This window comes from Glycine max, chromosome 17 (genome assembly GCF_000004515.6).
Source record: "Glycine max cultivar Williams 82 chromosome 17, Glycine_max_v4.0, whole genome shotgun sequence".
Lineage (NCBI taxonomy): Eukaryota > Viridiplantae > Streptophyta > Magnoliopsida > Fabales > Fabaceae > Glycine > Glycine max.
In genome coordinates this window covers 33,627,798-33,647,685 of record NC_038253.2, presented here as the reverse complement: position 1 = coordinate 33,647,685, position 19,888 = coordinate 33,627,798, and the positions used below count along the sequence as shown (strand labels likewise).

Here is a 19,888-nt window from a genome sequence, read left to right as displayed (position 1 = left end):
GAGCTGATTTTATGAAAAATCAACTAAAATTAAATCCTCCATTAAATTTATGGAGCTTGGAATACACCCAACGAGTTCATTTCGAGAAGGTGAAGTAAATCGGCCAACAAATGCAGGTAATAATATTTTTTTAGTACGTTTGGATAGATAATTTTAACTGAAGAAAGTACTTCTTCAGAGAATTTAAATTTTTTTAATCTAAAATTTATTGTTTGGATGTTTTTCTTATGAAAAAAAATTAAATTTTTAGAATTTTAAAACAAAACTTTAAACAACTAAAAATGTGAAATTTTCAGTTCCTTCTAACATGTGAGAAATTGAAATTCTCTTCTTGACAGAAGAATCTTCCAAAAAATATTCGCGTATTTCCTGTATAATATTCATCATCTCTTCCACCTGAAAATTCCCAAAATCCTATTCTCGAACTTGCGTGACTCTTCCCTCACGCCGATGATACTCTTCTCTTTGCATTCATTTTCTTTCACCCTCACAATTTAATTTTTTATCCAAACACAAAATTTAAAAAAAAAAAGAATTTCAATTGAAGTATTTGAAATTCTTAGAATTTTAAATTCCCTCGTCCAAACACTTCTCACCACAAAATTCTTTATGGCTGAGACCAATCTAAGAGAGTTATCACAACCTCTCACGGATTTCACCTAAAAACCGGTTTTCGTCTAGGAAGAGCCTTTACAAGTTGGTAAACTTTCCAATAATGGGTGATCCAATGATCATGTTATTAGAGAGACTAATCCAAACAATTGTCAGCAACAAAACCATTGCCAGAAAAATGTCCCATGAGTATGTTACCTTGTGTTTGGATCAGGAATTTCAAAATTTCAAAGAATTTGAAATGTCTAGAATTTGATTGCTTTGATTTTAATTTCCTTCATATATTTTTTAAAGCTTTATTTGGATAAATCAATTCAAATTTCTTTCATTTTAAATTCTTAATTTGGATAGGGCAATTCAATTTACTCCATATGTAAAATTTCAATTTTATATTTTAAATGGATGAAATTTTAATATTAAACTTTATAGAAAATAAACACAATCTAATTTTGAAATATTAATTAAAAAATATTTTCAATTTTTGATAATTTATAAATACAAAATATTGATAATTTTAGCTAGGATTGTTTTGCCTTACCAAAATTAGTGATGTTTTTAAACCGACATCAACCAAGGCTATTATTCGGTTGACATCAAATAGGGTTTTTCTTTTGTCAAAGTATGCTGGGAATATTTGTCAGTTGACATTAGTCGAGGCTATTTTTGGGCTAACGTTGGTTGAGTCTATTTTTCAGCTGATGTTGGTTACATTTTTTTACCAATGTCAGCTAGGGTTTGTTTGGCCGACACCGGCTAGGGTCTTTTCGAACGACATTGACCAAGGCTATTTTAGCCAACATGGGCCTAAAAAATCCTAGCAGGTGTTGACAAAAAAATCTACCAAATATCGGCTAAAAAATAGCTTAGTCGATGTCGACCAATAGAACCTACCCGATGTCGGCTGAAAAACATCATTGGTCAATGTTGGCCGAAAAATCCCTAGTCGAAGTTGGCTAAAAAATAGCCTTGACCAATATCGGACAAAAAACCCTACCCAACATCAGCTATAAAATAGCCTTGGCTAATGTTAGCTAAAAAATAGCTCTGACCGATGTCAACCGAAAAAAATCTAGTGGATGTCGACTGTAAGAACCTAGACGATGTGGACTAAAAATAGTCATACCCGATGTCGGACAAAAATACCTAGCTGGTATTAGCAGAAAAAACCCTAGCCAACATCTACCAAAAAACTTAGCTAATGTGGTTAAGAAATAGCTTTGGCTGATGTTAGCCAGGAAACCCTAGTCGATGTCAGCAAAAAAATCATAATCGGCGTCAATTAAGAAAATCTAGTTGACATCAGATAAAACACCCTAGCCAACATCAGCTAAAAAATAACCCTAACCGATATTGGCTAAAAAATAGCTTTGGTTGATGTTGGCTAGAAAAACCTAACTAATGTCGGCTGAAAAACCCTAATAGGTGTCTACTCAAAAGTTAGTCATGACCGATATCAGTAGAAAAAATCTTACCAACGTCGACAAAAAAAATCATTGGTCAACATCAACTGAAAAAACCTAGACGACAACGACAAAAAGAATAAAATCCTTGGCCGACGTTAGCAAAATTTTCTCATGACTGACGTCAGTGAGAAAATAACCCTAACCAACATCATCTAAAACAAATCTTAGCCAACATCGACAAAAAATAGCTTTGGTTGACATCATACAAAAAAATTCTGACCGAAAAATCTTTGGCCAACGTCAGTTAAAAATAACTTATGTTGATATCGGCCATAAAAACTTTAGTCGCCCATAGTTGTGAGTGTTGAGCGAGAAAGAGTCGCGAGCAAGAACGTGATTTAGAGTTAGAGAATTTGAAATCTTATTGTTTTAATCAATCAAAATGATTTATAAAAATATTAAAAATTAAATCTCTTTTCAAATACTATATCCAAACAAGCTATTTTATCATGAATCATTTAAATTCTTTAAAAAAATGAATTCGCCTATTAAATTACTACATCCAAACACAAAGAAAATTATCTCTAATGCTAATTTGTGTAGCAACTTACACTTAACAATTGAATCGAGTATATGTGCAGATAGAAAATTCATATTCGATATTAGAATCTGAAGATGATTCCCATAACATGTTAAGAGGAAGAGTGACAGTTAAATTGTTCAAAGAAAAATAAACAAAAAATGAGTTTTTTTTTTCCAATCTACATAGAATGCTGCCCGTGAAGGTGTTACCTTGAAGTTGCAACACCTCCAACAATGGTAACTCTTCAATTAACTTAGGAATAATGCTCAAGAACTTATTGCAGTATAGGTTCAATAGAATGAGATCAGAGAATTCCATTGACTTGAGGCTCTTCAAGTCACTTGATTGTCATTCCTTTTGCTATTGTAGCCATAGTCAAAGCCCGATTATCAAAATCAAGAAGTCAGCTGTTATAGCTGGAATATAGAGTAATGGGATTGTCGATTTCTGACGAAAATATCTTTGATAGTTGGTTGATGAAGAGATTGAGAAAATTGAGGGAGAGGAAAAAGGACAGGGAAGAGAAAATAAAATCTAGGTAAATTGGGGAAAAGGTGAAAAACAAGGAAAAATAAAACAATTAAAAACTGAACAAATCTAACTATTCTAAAAGACTCTCCCAAAGTGGGAAATCTATCTTCCTTTCCCATAATAGAATTTGTTGGTACTAATTTCGAACTTTGCCACACTACTAGAAATACGTCTTTTTAAGTCGGTTAAGTAGTGCTTTTAACCACGGTTTTTAACCGTCGTAACATCCGCCGTCGTAAAAGGTGAAAATATTTTAAAGACGGTTTAAATAACTGTCGTTGTATGTCTATGCTTTTTACGACGATTGTAAGATAACCGTCTTCATATGTGACATGCAAAAATGGCTTTTTACGCCGGTTTTGAAATAACCGGCGTAGTAAGTGCAATATACTAAGACGGTTGTGTTATAACCGTCGTAGTATTACCAACTTTTTTTAATTTTTTTACGCCGGTTTTGAAGTAACCGGCGTAGTAAGTGTAATATACTAAGACGGTTATAGAATAACCGTCGTAGTATTGTTTTTTTTTTTTACCTTTTTTAATTTTTTTTGGTATATTTCCTTTTTTTTGTTTTTTTTTTTTTAATTTGATGGGAACCAAAACTATCAAATGAAAATGATGCAAGAAATTAATAAGTCTGTCAAAGCAAATTTATACTAGATTTTCATTCTAGAAGAAATGATCATATTAAATATTTTTAAAAATAAATTAAATTAAACATTTTATTAGTAATTTAGTCAAATAATAATAGTAATAACAATAAATGGGGATGATCTATTTAATAGAAATCCTGTTATGGAGGAATTTTTGCAGTCCACAAAAAGTTAAAAAAACGTTCATATCAACGACACTCATAATATGCTACATCTCCATATCAATAGAACCAACATTCTAATCATGCGTGCTAGAATCATCACAACTGCATCATTTGGAAATTAAATAGCACCTGCAGAAGACATAAGAATTCAGCATGAGTAAATATCAAAAAATTCTTTGAAATTATGTTTATTCCTCAATTATATTAGCTTACCAAAACGAAAACCTGATTAAACTATATGAAAAAAATAAATTTCATGCTCATGTTAAAGCCATAGAAAAATATATTTCATACATTAGAGTTAACTCGTCGGCCTTCGCAAGACTAATGGACTGCATCAATCAATCAATCAACATAGGCAAGTGAGTATCATTTATTAGCAGTATTAACACATTCATATGTTTCAGTTCCTATATTATTTTGTCTTGTTGCTATATTCTATAAAATCCCATATCTAAATTACACAGAAATATAGTCCCTGAACAGGTAATGATTCATATATTCCATCACATTATGACTCGAAAAAAAGACAACTATGAATAAGCACTATGCAACGTGGACATCTATCAGTCTAGGGCCTCTAAAAATAATTTTACTTCTACTGGCCTTCACCTGTAAAGTTTTGATTCACTCAGAACAAACACAACTACTTCATATCAGGTAAATAAAACTCACTTTTCAGCCAGATCCTTATATTTATCAGCATCCAAATTTGCAATTACTACATCTTCCTCCAATTTAAATGTTGTGGCAACTTTCTCGTAAGTCTGAAGGAAAAAAAGAGCATAGTCAGGTTTCACATTATTGGTTTTACAAAAATTAACAACCCCGACCTTAAGGTGATAACAAGAAATCCTCAAAGATATACTTACAGGAGCAAGACTTTTGCAATGTCCACACCTAGCAGAATCATAAAATTTATTAGATCTAGCAGTATGAGTGTTTTCACAATATTCAGTGTGTAATGTAAAACTAAGTTTTACCAAATTTTAGTCCAAACCACAACATGAATTGAAGACAAAAATAGAAACAATACGAAAATTATTAGTCAGTACCAAGGTGCATAAAACTCAACCAAGACATCTTTGGTTTCATCTAAGACAACCTCATTAAAATTTTTAGATGTAAGCACCACTACATTGGAAGGAGCTGTAGCAATCTTCACATTTGTTCCCGCGAGCAAATCTCATAGTCAGGAAATCCCATTAAAATTGCAAGCCAAAAGCACATAATAGAAGACAAAGGGAAAACCAAATTGTATTGATGCCTATCCTCAACATCACCATAACTAAAAAATATAGGGAAACTCGGAAAGTGTGTAGACAGTGATGTTCATGTAAGATATGAATGAAACCAAAAAGTTTAGTGGCTTGGTAACATCTTTCCTACATAAAATATTTTTCCTTTTTTTCAAAAGCTGGTGCAAGATGGCTAATTTTCTGATATGTCCAATTCAAGATAATACATTCCCTCAGAAGTTACACAAACATGTTAATATCACAATGCCTTCGGCTTCATAGAAATTAAAGCGCAAGGTTTCAAAAGCTCAAGCAGTACCTCCTTCCGTATTTACAAACTCAGCAAGTGAATCAGCAGTGCGTGGCCCTTCATACCTATGGGAATTTTCCAAAATCAAGTATTGAATGCAAAAGGAATGATAAATGTGAAATGACAGGTAAATAACTATGAATTAAGATATAAAATTGTGTCAATGTTATATTCCAATAGACAAAAATCTCCTCACTTTTTGGGTTCAAGAGATCCTTTTGGAAACCATTGAATTGTTGGGTACCCAGAGACTCCATATTTGCTGCACAAACTCTTGTGCTCATCACAGTCAACCTACATTACATTAAAAATTAAGCTGTCAATTTAATGGGTAATGAAATTACTGAATCCTCACTGAGAAAGGTAAAATGACAACAAGTGATACCATTGCACCCTTTATACATATATAGTTTAATTTGCTTTGGTGGCTGAATAAATTTTTGGTAAGTGGTCACTATACTACTGCTGCGTGCAGCTTAAATATGCTCTTTTTTTTTTATTTGCTTACTATGTGAATGAAGTTTATGTTGTTAATCTTATACTGGCCAGGAGAGCTTCCATGCTTTGCCACCTTTCATGTTGAATTTCTTGAGCCTCCCAAAGAACATGACCAAGATAAGGATGAACTTGCCTTTGCTACTCCACCTACCCGAGAATCCAACCCATGAATCTTTGCACGTTGCATCAATTTTCAATTGCCTAGCGCAGCTGTATCCCGTTGAGAACCCTACGTTACCATAACCACTGCATGCATACACATTTTTTTCACTTAATATATATAGTTTTCATTGATTAGTTACTCGAGAAAAGAGGTCAGTTCCTTGCCTGATGACTTCTAAGGTGATGTACAACACATTAAAGTTGAGAGGATCCTCTTTTAAGCTTTTACTCTCAGTGATGCAAATCAGAATAATGAAAATGACCAAGTAAGAGAGTTGAGACAATACAAGACACTCCACTACGCTTTTTTCGTTTCTCTTGTTGACATCCTTTTCACATTTGAATGAAGTATATATAAATTTAACAGCTTTATGGAACATAAACAAATGACAGAATTATTAAAATTGAAAATAAAAAAATAAAAACCTTTTCCAGAGTTGCCATCCTGTTTGACAGTGATACCATTGCACCCTCTTGCAGACAAAAGGTTGTGATAATCTTCCTCAAGAGTGAAAAGAGCATAATGAAAAGGGTTAAGAAAGGTGTATAATATGAATGAAGAGATTACCTGAACTTGAAGAGGTGAAGGAAGAGTAAGAAGAGCAGAGATTTCAGTGGCACAGTGAAAGCCAATAGGGCAAACGAAGTCCATTGACTATGGCAAATAAACCTGTAGGATGACTATGCATATTCATGAATGGAAATGTCCTAAGACACAGATTACAACAGAAATAAAATTCAGCTACAAACCTGAAATTCTCGGCAAGAAGGCACACATTAGTGTTTAAGTCATCACCACCAATAACGACGAGCCCATCCAAGTCTACGTTGTTAGCTGTTTCTTTCGATTATTTAACATGCACCATGCAAGTACACTGAACAAGTGCATCACACTTGAAGCAAGCTAAACAAGTGCTAAAATTAATTAAACATGAGCCCTAACAAAAGTCACCTTTCTATGTTGCTTAAGACATTACCATGTAGACAAACAAATAACATTTGTAATAGAGAGCTCATATGGCCGATAAGGGAATCTATGAACTAATAATTGCGTTGATCCTATTAAAATGAAAATTTTATAATAAAATAAAACCACAAACTAAAACAATTTAAGCATAAACAATGGAGACCTTAATTGTGCCTTTCATATAATCAGATGAAACAATTGTTTGAAATTTTAAACGAAATGATGTAATGACACTAAAAATGTTCTACTACATAATGAAAATCCTCTTTAGCATCCGCTTTTCCTAATACTTAAAAAGAATGTTGCCCATTTTTGGCGAAGTGTGGTGATGGCCTCCACGTCTAACGGTGATCCATCAGAAAACCACTACAAAATTAAGAATTGATGACATTATTAGTAACTTAACAAATATTAACCAAACCTACAATCGTAAGTCCATGCATTACGTATACCTTGTTCCAGTCATCCTTCAATCCACCAGTCATTATGCACCACATCCAATGCATGACATAATATCCGCACTCGTACGCTCCAGTTTGGACATGACTCTAAATTTAACAGTGAAAATTGTTAGTTAAGATACAAGACTTCAACATGTACAAACACTTCATTAGAAACAGGTAGAACTTCAATAATTTCTAACCTTTGGTTCAACCCACCAAGGTGCAGCTTGATTAGACATGCCTTGGAAAGAACTGGTTATTGTCTTCATTGCACTAGTAAAAAAAATACAAACAACCATATATATGACAACCATTATTTCTGTATATGTAACAACAGTTACCTCCACAGACCATCATTTGTATATTTGAATAGAACCTGTTAATTGTGGCTTTGATGTTAATATCTGGCTTCTTCCTCAGAGAACAAAACCGAACAACCGTGTTTTCCCTTGGACACAAAACAAATAGTTGCCAATGTGCCCTGAAGCTGACAATTACAATTAGGTTTTTATTCAAGCAAAAAAAAATGACTTTAATTACAACAACAGTTCAACTTACTGATGCAAGTAAGCCCCTAAGTACAACTGCCTTTGTGATTCCTTGACCCATGTTTGAATGTATTCTTGGCATTGTTCACGTCTGTCCTTAGCATTGTGTATAGATTGAGGCTCCAACAAACCATACAGTGACTGATCAACTTTGCTTCTACCACAGTTATTCATAAAACTATTTGCAACACAAGTCATGAATATTGTAAATGTTTTAGATTCAAGAATTTTGGTTATGACGTAATCAAACATAAAGGTTGACGAAAAATGACTTACATGGTACACAGCTGCAGGATAGATATGTTCAAACACTTGTCACCTGATATTATTTCCGCTAGATCAGCATGTGTGATGAAAAATTTTGCCCCAACATCAGGAAGTCCAAATTGTGTCGCCTCCCACGGCACTTCCACTGGACTCTTGTACACGTAAAACAATGTCTTCATCAATTCGCCCAACGGATCAGGTTCCGCTGCAACCTCAGCCTCACCAAGACGTCCAACTGGCAAACGCGCATTATGATTTGAATCCTATATGGTACAAGAAAATAAGTAGTAAAATTAATCACAAATGGTGTATTAAATTAAATGACATTAGGCAAGGCGATAATTATATTACTTACATCAGTTATAGGCTTCACTAGATGTCTGGGCCATGCAATGAATGTGCTACTCGCGTCCCTGCATACTGAATCTCTGCAGTGGGAAACGGGACACTGGCGTCACCATCATAAATTGTGTCAACACAAACCCTTGCTACATCATCTGCGTAAGCAACATTGTGTATAATGCCACCAACTCCATACATTTTTCCCGAAGCCACCACCTGTGTACTATCACCACACACAATGTATAACCCCACAATAGAAGCATCAAGAGAACTAAATTTTATTGTACAAAGTAAATGAATAAATAAATAAAAATATCTAAAATAGTTATAATTTTAAATCAAACTGAGCTAACAACTGCTCATAAGTTTGGTTCGGGTCGAATACCAGTAAAAAAGAAAAGTTTGTATTAGAGTCAAGCTGCGAACTCAACTCATTTGTAGACATGTTTTTTTTTCTGAATTCTCATTTAGTGTCAACTATCCCTACTCTAATTTTATTTATTATGTTTTAATATTTAATCTTCTATACTTTTGTACATTTAGTTTATTGTTTTAAATATACTATAGCAATGTGTGTGACATGTTGCCTAACTAAAAAAGTGAGAATTTAACCTTCAAATTGTTAGAATCCAATTGATGTTCACTTTATTTTATATAATATGTTACAATATAATATAAAACATAAAGCACTAACTTTTATTTATAGTAATAATCTATCATAATCCTAATTAAATAGGAAACAAATCATGAGATAATTGTTAGAATCCAATTGCAAGGTATGGGGCTGGAGTCCCACATTGCAAATATGGGATTTGAGTGTCAATTTAAAAAGGCCTTGGGCTCTCCAACTGCAATGGCTAGTTTTTGAGGATTGGTTCTCTCTTGGTTCTTGTCAATAATAAGGAAATATGAAAGCCAATCCTGGGAGGTAATTCATATAATAATAAAATATGGAACTAATCTTAACATATAATTGAGATACAATTGGATGTTTTTCATTTATTCTAACATTATTCAACAAAAACAAATAGAAGCCTTTTCCACTAGGTAAGACCAGCTACATGGATAAAATAATGTCATTGTATTCTGTTAACAATTAATAAATTCGTGCTTTTAGAGAAGCTAATGTGGTGGCAGATTATGTAGCTTCAGTGGCTTATTCTTATAACATAAGTTTACATTTACTTGCTGTTCCACCATCTCGGTGTGTCAATTTTCTGTTGAAGGGTGTAATGGGTCTTCCATTGACCCGAAGAACTAATATGCTAAAAGAATAGTAAAACAAAGCTATGCTACTTACCCAAAAAATTGTTAACCGAATTAACATACTAAAGCAAGTAAGCAACATGGCTATATGAAACACCTCAGATTCCAGAAATAAATTTTGTACTTGCACACACACACATAATGAATGAATGAATGAATACAAGAAGCTTTCTTTCTTGATTGCTTTCTTAGTTACTTGAGGATACTTTTAATGCAAATTAGTTGAAGAAGAAAGAAAGACGCGTTACTTGAAGAGAAGAGGTTTTTTAAGTTAGGGTTCTTCGCCTATTTTATTAGTGTTATATAAGCACCACATCAATAAAATTGTTTCTTAGTGTTATATAAGCACCACATCAGTAACTTCATTCCCATTTAACTTGATGGCAAACATTTAGAAGTTTCCTCCTTGATTCTCCCTAGGTTTAACTAGTTTCTAACATTGATTCTGACATAAAAATAACAAGTAGTGCTTTTTACTAAAATAAGAAAACAAACAAAATAGAATTGGATTAAACAGGCAAACCATGAATCTTCAACTATTAATTTCAAATTCTGCAGTATACATGAATCGAATTAGTACAAATACAGTTTCATTTTCCTCATTTTGAATAGATAGCATGAAACTCTGAAGCAAGCAACTTGTCAAGCAATAGAAAAAATACCAGACCAAGACACATACATTGATAACAGTACAAGAATCTCAACTGCTTCAGATGAGAAGAATCTTGGCTACTATTTCTAACATAAAGTCCAAATATATACGTCTTTTCCGCCAATTACTCTATAGTCATCATTAAGCCAGCTTGTCAATGTCACCCATTATAAGTTGATCAGTTGAACAATTTGGAGAGAAAAACATGTTTACAGCTTTAAAATATTGAATTTTAGAACTCAAATTGCTATTTATTTAATTTCTAATTTAGGTTCCATTTTTCTTTTGGCTGGTTTGGTAATACACTTGAAACTTAAAGCCCTTTCTGACTCATGATAGCAATCACTTAAAAAGGTTATAGCCAGAGGAGTTGGAAAATTAGTATGCAGGCTTTGCCTAGTCTTTTGGAGGTGCATGCATGAGAAATTATTGGATGGTAGAAAGTATCTAGACTATTAGGTACGTGTTTGTAGTCCTAGTTAATTTTCAGCAGATGTGATGTCAAGTTTTTTAATTTATCAGAAAGTTAATAAAATTCAACTAATTATCATTTAAAAATCAAACTAATTAACTAGAATCATAGATAAGTAGTACTAGTTCTAGACCAAAGTGCATGTTTTAGGGGTGCCAAAGTATGTTCTCTCAATTTCACAAATTATGCAGTTCAGCTATGTTATAAACTAGACAATTTTTTTTCCTTTAATAATTTCTCATGTGAATCTTCAAGATGGTTTGAATTGGATTTGGACACCCCTACTCAGAAGCCTAAAGAAAAGAGAAAACTATTTGAAATAAGATTAAACTCACAATATTTATAGGTTAGGAGTAAGATTGAAATTAAAATATCAAAAAACAGTACAAATTTAGTTTAAATATGATCTGAAAATGGTAGCACCAAACTGCAATAGATAAAATTAATGTTGAATAATTCCTTACAATAAAATATGGGCCAACGGAAGTGGAGCAGGCTATGGACCAAGGGTTGGACCTGGGTCCTAGGAAAACCACTGAACTGTACATAAAGAATATTCCAAAAGAAAGAAATAAGAAGAAAGAAATAAGGGGCTGTTAGGAGTTAATAGTGAGGTGGCAATTAGTTACTGTACAGGTAGCAGGAATACTAGCTGTGTACAGGGGATGGAAGCATGGTTTTTGAGAGCCAATTAGAAGGGGATCTTCTACTGGAGGTGAAGGCTCTGGAGTGTGGTATTGTGTTCAATTTTCTTAAGTGTTGGCTCTTATGATTGAATAATACAGTAGGTGGTAATACCAAATTACCAATCTAGTTTTTCCAGTGCTTTCGATCATTTTCTCCCGTGCTCTAAGTAGCAGCATCAAAGGTTTGCAAATTTTGATTTGAAGTATAGAATGAACTATATTTAGGCCAAATATTATGCCTCATTATTGATATTCCTCGTCTTCAATCTAACTAGGTTAAAGAAAATTCCAACATGTCAGGACAGGTTATGGAGAGAGTTGAATCATTGAAATAAAATCAGATAATGAAGAGAGATTGGAGAAAAAAGTGGGAAACATGAGATCAAAATTAGGGAGAAGGGAACTGAATTTTTTTTAACTAAACTGAATTTAGGTTGACAAAAAGGGACTTTTAATATCATGGCTGCTATTAGAACTATAGTCATGGCCACACCAAACTATCTCAATCTGGTTATTTACCAGATGTCACCTAGGCTAATGGTTCCTACTTCCTTGTTCCTACACACAATCACAAGAGATTGACACAATCACAGGTTATTTGTGTAGCAAGCTTGGTGCATATGATTTATATGCTCTCACTTAAGGGGGGCTTGTTATAAACTTGAATTGTCATGAACCAACTCTGTCAAAAGATTAAGCTGTTAGGCTGTTAGGTGAAGACACACATGGTTTTATGTTATATATCTAACAATAGTAATCTATTAATATAGCTTACAGGTTCATTATGCATACAATTTTAGGTCCAAGTCAACGCATATATTTTCATGAACGAAATTAGGACCTGCATATTCATTATTAGATTCATATATAAATTTTTGTCCGTACTTCCATAGTGTCCATTGACACATTTTCAGCATATGATTCTCTTTTCTATCTCTTTCTCCACAACAATGAGCCCAAGGAGCAGAGTTTTCTTATGAGCATCAATCAAGAACGTACAATTATTTATATTACATGATAGACAAACTAAATTTAGTTTATTAATATTGAACACTTTTTTGGATAATAGAAATATTTTTAATACTTTAACTAGGTCATTTTTATTTGTCTTAGAGTAGGCATTATGTGCACTTTCTTCGTCTCTCCTTGCAGTGGAAAAACTATCAGGCATATCTCTATCATTTTTTGTTGGTGTCTTACAAGTGAGACTCTAGATATGTTATTTCTCTTTAAATCTTGAATAAATGAACAAAAGAAGTAGCCAATATAATTAGCTATAAAGAAAGGAACAAACCTCTATTCTTGGAATTGGATGACCGTGAGTTGTGATTTGTCTTTACTTGTCACTATTCCAAATCGTAAGCAATAAACTGAATAAGAGAAAAAAAGAGCAGATTTAGGAAGAAAGCTGAAATATGTTGGCAAGCTAAACATGAGTGCATCTTTATTCAATCAAACCATGATTGATGAACAGCCATTGATTAATGATATGTTTAGAGGATAAAGTGTAAAGTTATACTTACAGCCATTGAAGGAAATCTAAGTAGAGGTCCACAAAAAGAGTTTCAACACTTATTCCTACTTAGAAATAACAAAAATACAATTAAATTGATTTTATGTTTGCCAAACTTGTGAGTTGTCTTTCAATTACTACATGAGATGGTAAATTTATAATTAATCATGCCACAACAAAATGATGTTATGACAAGCCTCAGTGCCACAACAAAACCTACAGAAGTTCAATCACCATCAGTTACAAAGGCTGTTCTGCCTACAGGAATAGCAGTTTTGGTCAAGAAGATTGAGTGGGAAGAGAGGAGCAGCAAGGTTGCGTCAGAATTTATAATAAGACTGGGAAATGCAAGGCACAAGAATTTAGTCAGATTGTTGGGGTTTTGCCACAACCCGCATCTATTCTATCTTTTGTATGATTACTTGCCTAATGGGAACTTGGCTGAGAAAATGGAAATGAAATGGGATTGGGCTGCAAAATTCAGAACAGTAGTTGGAATTGCTAGAGGACTTTGCTTCCTTCACCATGAATGTTACCCAACTATACCTCATGGTGACAAAAAGGCCAGCAACATTGTATTTGATGAAAATATGGAACCCCATTTGGTAGAATTTGGGTTCAAGCAAGTATTGAGGTGGAGCAAAGGCTCATCACCCACCACAAATAAGTGGGAAACAGGTATGACAAACAAGTGTGTGCAATATACATATGCATCAATTGATACATCATTCAATTATTGAATTTAATTAGAATGTACTATGTATTAGTATATTTGGTAAGACTATTGCTTTTTATAAAGTTAGAATAATTTCTAATTATGTTGACAGTATACAACTTTAAGCTATAAATTAGGTTTCCTTCCCTGTAATATAAACAAAACGAATCTGTATCACACATCACACATAATATACAAAGTGATTCATTTGTCTTCATTTAACATTTTAATCTTTTGGAATATATTTGGTTACATTATATCCAAGTCATCTATAGTAGCCAGAGCACATACCTCTATTGTTACTCTTAGAGAACTTTATATATTTCGCATATACCTTTTGTCCCTCATCTGAATGCATTAATGATCAAGCATCTCAATTATTAGTTTAATGGGTTAATTACTACAGTATTACTACTAATTAGGAACACTCTGACTGACTTCATCGGTACTTAATTGCAGGCTAGAGTTGACTCCAAAACAGCATTCCTCTATCTTAACTTCAAAAAAATAGTATAGAAGTTCAGAGAACTTTCAATGCTTCACATATGTATATGGAATATAAGAGGCGGCTAATCACTCTTTAACATATTTTTTTATTATTAGTTAGTATTTATTAAATAAAAAGGAAGCTTTACAAAAAAAACTAAAGATTATGTCTAAATGATTTGTAATAAGGGACAAAGAACTCAAAAGCATTTGCATTGAACAATAATACTCAATTAGTAAATGACTTAACAAAGAAAGGAGAATTTGAGTGCCCCAATTAGTAAATGATTTAACCAATACTGTTGCTTCTTGAATCACCGACACTACTGTTATTTATTTCAAGCCATTATTATCGTTCAGCCATTGTTTAGTTTTGTCAGTAGATACTACCATTAATTTAAGATGATTTGGAAGTGAAGTCTTCTTTGATTTGTTTGGTGAAGTTTCGTTTCTTTCATTTATGATTTTTCTCCATCAATTTTCATCTCATTGAATTAATAAATCCTGTAGATGAACGTCTTAAACATTTTCGATCTCCTGGTTTTGTTCCCTTCCCCCTTAATTAGTTGTTGAATTTCTCCTATTATTATAAGTACCTTTCTATTTTCATATCATATACTTTCCAAAATTGTAATCTTAGATTAAGACCACTATCCACTTCATTAGAAAATGAACGGGGATGTTAAAAGTTGTACAAGACTTTCTTCCTCGTCATAGGCTATAATTTAAAAATGTGCACAGATTCATGTAGAATCAATAAAATGCTTCTTAATTACAAGAGAGAAAAGTGGTAAAAGATAACGTCAAACAAGCTGAGGAAGCTAAGCCCAAAAATTGAGCATCATTGAACTAGAGACATAAACAGAAGCAATCACATGACTTCTCAGGTCAAGCAACAAACCAAAACCAAAATCAATGGAGCATAGAAGATGTGCCCTAAGCAAACGTTACGATGAATATGGGGACTTACCGGTACGATGACCTAAGGCGCACAGTAGATACATTTCCTCGAGGTCACGACAGGCGCGAGCTCCACTGCACGGAACGGATGTTGGCGAGGGACCGCGAGGTTTGAGGGAGACCTCGAGGTTTGAGGGAGAGAGGGGTTTGAGGGAGAGCGAGGTTTGAGGGAGAGAGGGGTTTGAGGGAGAGCGAGGTTTGAGGGACAGCGAGCTTTGAGGGAGAGAGGGGTTTGAGGGAGAGCTCGAGGTTGAGGGAGAGAGGGGTTAGACCTAGGCAAAACAATGGTGGAGGCAACAAAGGTTGAGGGAGAGAGGGGTTACGAGTTTAATTCGAGGCCAGGTGAGGAACAACGACGGGCTTACCGTATGACCGTCGTTGTCTTATAATAACAACTCATTCTAAGTCGGTTATTCGTAACCACCTTAGAACGTGCGACTTAAAAAATAAAATTTTTCCCCTTAATTACAAAATTGTCACCGTGCCTTATACTAAGGCGGTTTTGCACAACCGTCGTAGGTCTCGTGACTTAAATAATTGCTTTTGTAGTAGTGCCACTTCCTTGGATAGTGGGTAACTTCTTTGGGCAACCTCAATTTAGTGTTCAATATGACGAAGAAAGATACATTAAAATCAGAAGAGTCATTACTATAATTTATTGAGGAAAATTATAGAAAAACCTTTAAAAAAGAATGACTTTGAAACCAAATTTGGGATTTGGGACTCAATTACACATAAAAATAATATTAGCACCCTAACGTGTGCCATAAAACTGTTATCTCTAATTAAATAATGTTTAAATTTGAATAACTTTAAAATTATTTATTTTACTCCTAAAAAAGAAAAAAAATATTTTTGAATTTTTTATTGCTATTATAGTAATTTTTAACATGAGAAATTTTATTATTAGAAAGAAATTTATTGTGAAAAAGAGGATTATTATTATCTTTTATCATTCTACTTTATATCTCTATCTCTCCGTGCAATGGAGAACCATAATTACATAATTCTTTTTGTAAAATATATTTTTATTGATATTTTTATCATTATTTTAGTTTATTTTATTTTAAAATTTAATGATAATCAAATCAGAATTACATCCAAAATGATTATGATTAACTTTTAAATAGCTTTCACAATAAGTAAATTAGAAGTATTGCAAAGATTTCTTATTATATTTTTAATTTTTAACTTAAAAGCCTTGGTTATAATTAAATATTCAAAGTGATTATTATTAGCTTTTAAATAGTTTTCACAATAACTAAACTAAAAGTGCATCCAAAGTGGCTGAAAAAAAGTTATTATTATTATTATTATTATTATTATTATTATTATTATTATTATAGAAAAAGGAAATATCTTAAAAAATTTCCATTGCTTTAGATTTTCTTTCTTTTTTTCTACTTCTTAGTATTCTCTGGCGCACATAGGTCTTGATAACAAAAATAGGCTTAATTAAACCTTTGATATTATATTCTGAATAGATGAAAAACATTTTTTCCACATCGTTATCATTTGATCTTCATACAATCATATTCAACACAACCATCACCTATGTAGATTAATTGACGGTAAAAGAATTTATTAAAATTTTGCAACCTCCGTTAGTGTCAACAATTGTTTTCCTTAAGGCAACAAGTGACATATTCTCATTTATTGTGATAACTTTAGACCAATAGGGCATTCAAACACTTCTCACCCGAAATCCTTGATGTTATTCTTAGTCCCATCATTCACACATCCGTTGCAACCCAAGACACTTTTGCTTTAACCCAACCATAACAAAATTTAATTGAACCAAATACATGTTCTTTAATTTACTCAACTTCTTTCCATACCATTTTCCACCAATTTGTTAGACTCATAAACATTTGTAAATATTGAGGATCAACCTCATCCATACTTGAATACCTCTACAGTAGAGCCTATCTCATGAACCCAACCAAATAAGCCTGAGTTTACAGCAGAGCTTGACTTACCTAACGAAGAACTCGGTCCTTTTAGTGAGGACGAAGATGAAGTTCTAGATATCATATAACAATATTTTATCATATAGTGTTGTATGTCAAGGAAGGATGATCACTTAAACCTTTATTTATAATGAGCAAATAGCATCAATATTTATTACATAGAATCAATCTAATAATAAGTAATAAGGACTAAATCACTAACAACTATATACATAATCATAAATAACAAAATAATATCTAATCTTAATATGATACTTTTTTTGGCATAATGATGATTTATCACACATTCATTAAATTAAAGAGAAAAAATTATACATTGTTCACACTTTTATCCAATCATAACATGCATTATACGTTTTTGGGTTAGCCAATCATAACATATATGATGTGGCCTAATTAACATGTATGTTAAGTTTATGATATCATAACAACATTATTTTGATTCTCTTTGAGCAAAATGAAAGGGTTGGCAAATGGGTTTGTTGATATGTCCAAATGTTTGGACATGAGAAAAGTGTTGGGCCTATATTGTACATTCTTTGCAAAATACATGGTGTATTATAAGGTCCATTTACAAGAAAATTACAAATTTTCAAAAAAGGCAATAAATGATATTGCGGCTAAAATATACACTAAGGGAATCATGGATTTGATTGAGTGACTAGAAAATAACGATGTGAACTCACCTACCATGATGAACGATCATGATTTGGTTTATGATAGCTTAAAGAGCGTGGTCCGTTATTTGTGTGTGTGTGTTACAAAATTACATTAGACATTTCCACATGTTACAAAATTCTTCCATTACAATATCAAAGATGTAGTCACTTATGAATGTTTGTTTCACGAATTTTATTATATTCCTAGGAATAATATTCATGGGATGATATTCCTGTCAAAGATATTGATGGGAATTGAAGATGGAAAAACATTTACAATGTGGATGTCCAGGAATGAGTTATGCCTTAGAATATTATTTTTAGATTATCTTTAAACAAACATGAAAAAATATATTCTTATCTCACATTCTTAAAAATCTAATAAGATTCCCTAAAACAAATGCTCCTTTAGATATTTTTCTAACAAAAGGAAAAAAGAAAATATATAGTGTAGATTTGTTTGGGTCACAAATGATTTCTTTTACGTGAAATAAAAAAATATAATGAGACATTTTTATACTGACTAGTGCAATAGTGTTGGTGTAGTATTTTACATGTTAGATTCATCTTGTCAAGAAATATTAACGTTTTTATTTTTTTGAAGAGAGAAACATTAAGGTTTAAACTTTCTGTTATTGATCCTTTTGTTACAAATATTTTTACGCCACTGCATTAGACATTTCCACTTGTTATTACAAAAATCTTCCGTTACAATATGAGATGTAGTCACTTAGTTTTTTTTTTTTTCCGATACAAACCCACTTATATATTTTTGTAACAAAAGGACAGAAAGAAAATATATAGTTTAGATTTCTAAGGGTCACAAATGATTTTTTTTTCATGAAATAAAACAATGAGATACATTTATAACGACTAGTGCTAGTGCTAGTGCTAGTGCTTTACAATAGTTAGATTCCTCTTGTCAAGCTATATAGGCATTATGTGTATTAAGATAGTTCCTAACGTAAGCTGCAGTGTACTAGTGCTAGTCCTGAATTATATTTGTTTTTAAAATATTTATTTTTAGTTTCAATAGTGGTGAATTCCTGCCTTTTCTCTTTTTGATTATGCAGAGTATCGAAAAGTGCTAAGAGAGAGAGAGATTAATCAATTGGCATTAATAGTTGTTGTTGTTGATAACATTGTATTCTTTTCGATTCGATGCGGACAGTAGATATAAAATAGATAGCTAGAAAAGTAAAAAAGTGATTTGTATGTGTAAAACAATGACTAGATGAATATTGTCGATTAAAGATTGCATGGAACGAAGAATTCAGTACCCACGTGGCCACAAGTCAATGAATTAGGGTCCATGCACTTGCAAATCATTGACCTCAGTGCTTTCCTAGGTGAAGATGAGTTGTTAAAATAATTAACTTTAATTTCCATACTTTCACCTTTATGGCACATAATAATTTCCACACTTTGTTTCCATGTTACCACTGAAAGCTTGATTCGGAATAAATTTTAAAAAAGAAATAGAAAGTGCATAAAAAATACTTCTACATTTTTTTAAAAATAGTGTGTTTATTTCAATTTTCTTAAAATCAGAATATAAAATTTAATTTTAAACTTTTCTCCAGTAGTTTTAAAAAAATTCAATTATAATTAGCTTTTCATATAAAAGTATTTTTTTATAATTATAAACTGAATAAAAAATAGTTTTTGTTTTAGTAAGTTCTTTAAAACATAAAGATTTTAACATATTTTTAAATTAAATTTACGAGTCCTAATTTGTTCGAGAAAATAGAACCTATTTGGGGCGGTGGGATAACAAAGAGAAACAAT

General features: G+C 32.4%; 1 long non-coding RNA gene across 1 annotated transcript; it reads right to left on the bottom strand.

The window, feature by feature from the left end:
• Positions 1-4,616: 4,616 nt before the first annotated feature.
• LOC102661135 (uncharacterized) lies at positions 4,617-5,124 on the bottom strand. Its single transcript, XR_419202.4, has 3 exons — positions 5,002-5,124; positions 4,819-4,846; positions 4,617-4,713 (listed from the first exon to the last, which is right to left on the bottom strand). It is a non-coding gene; the product is annotated as an uncharacterized lncRNA (long non-coding RNA).
• Between the last annotated feature and the right edge of the window lie 14,764 nt (positions 5,125-19,888).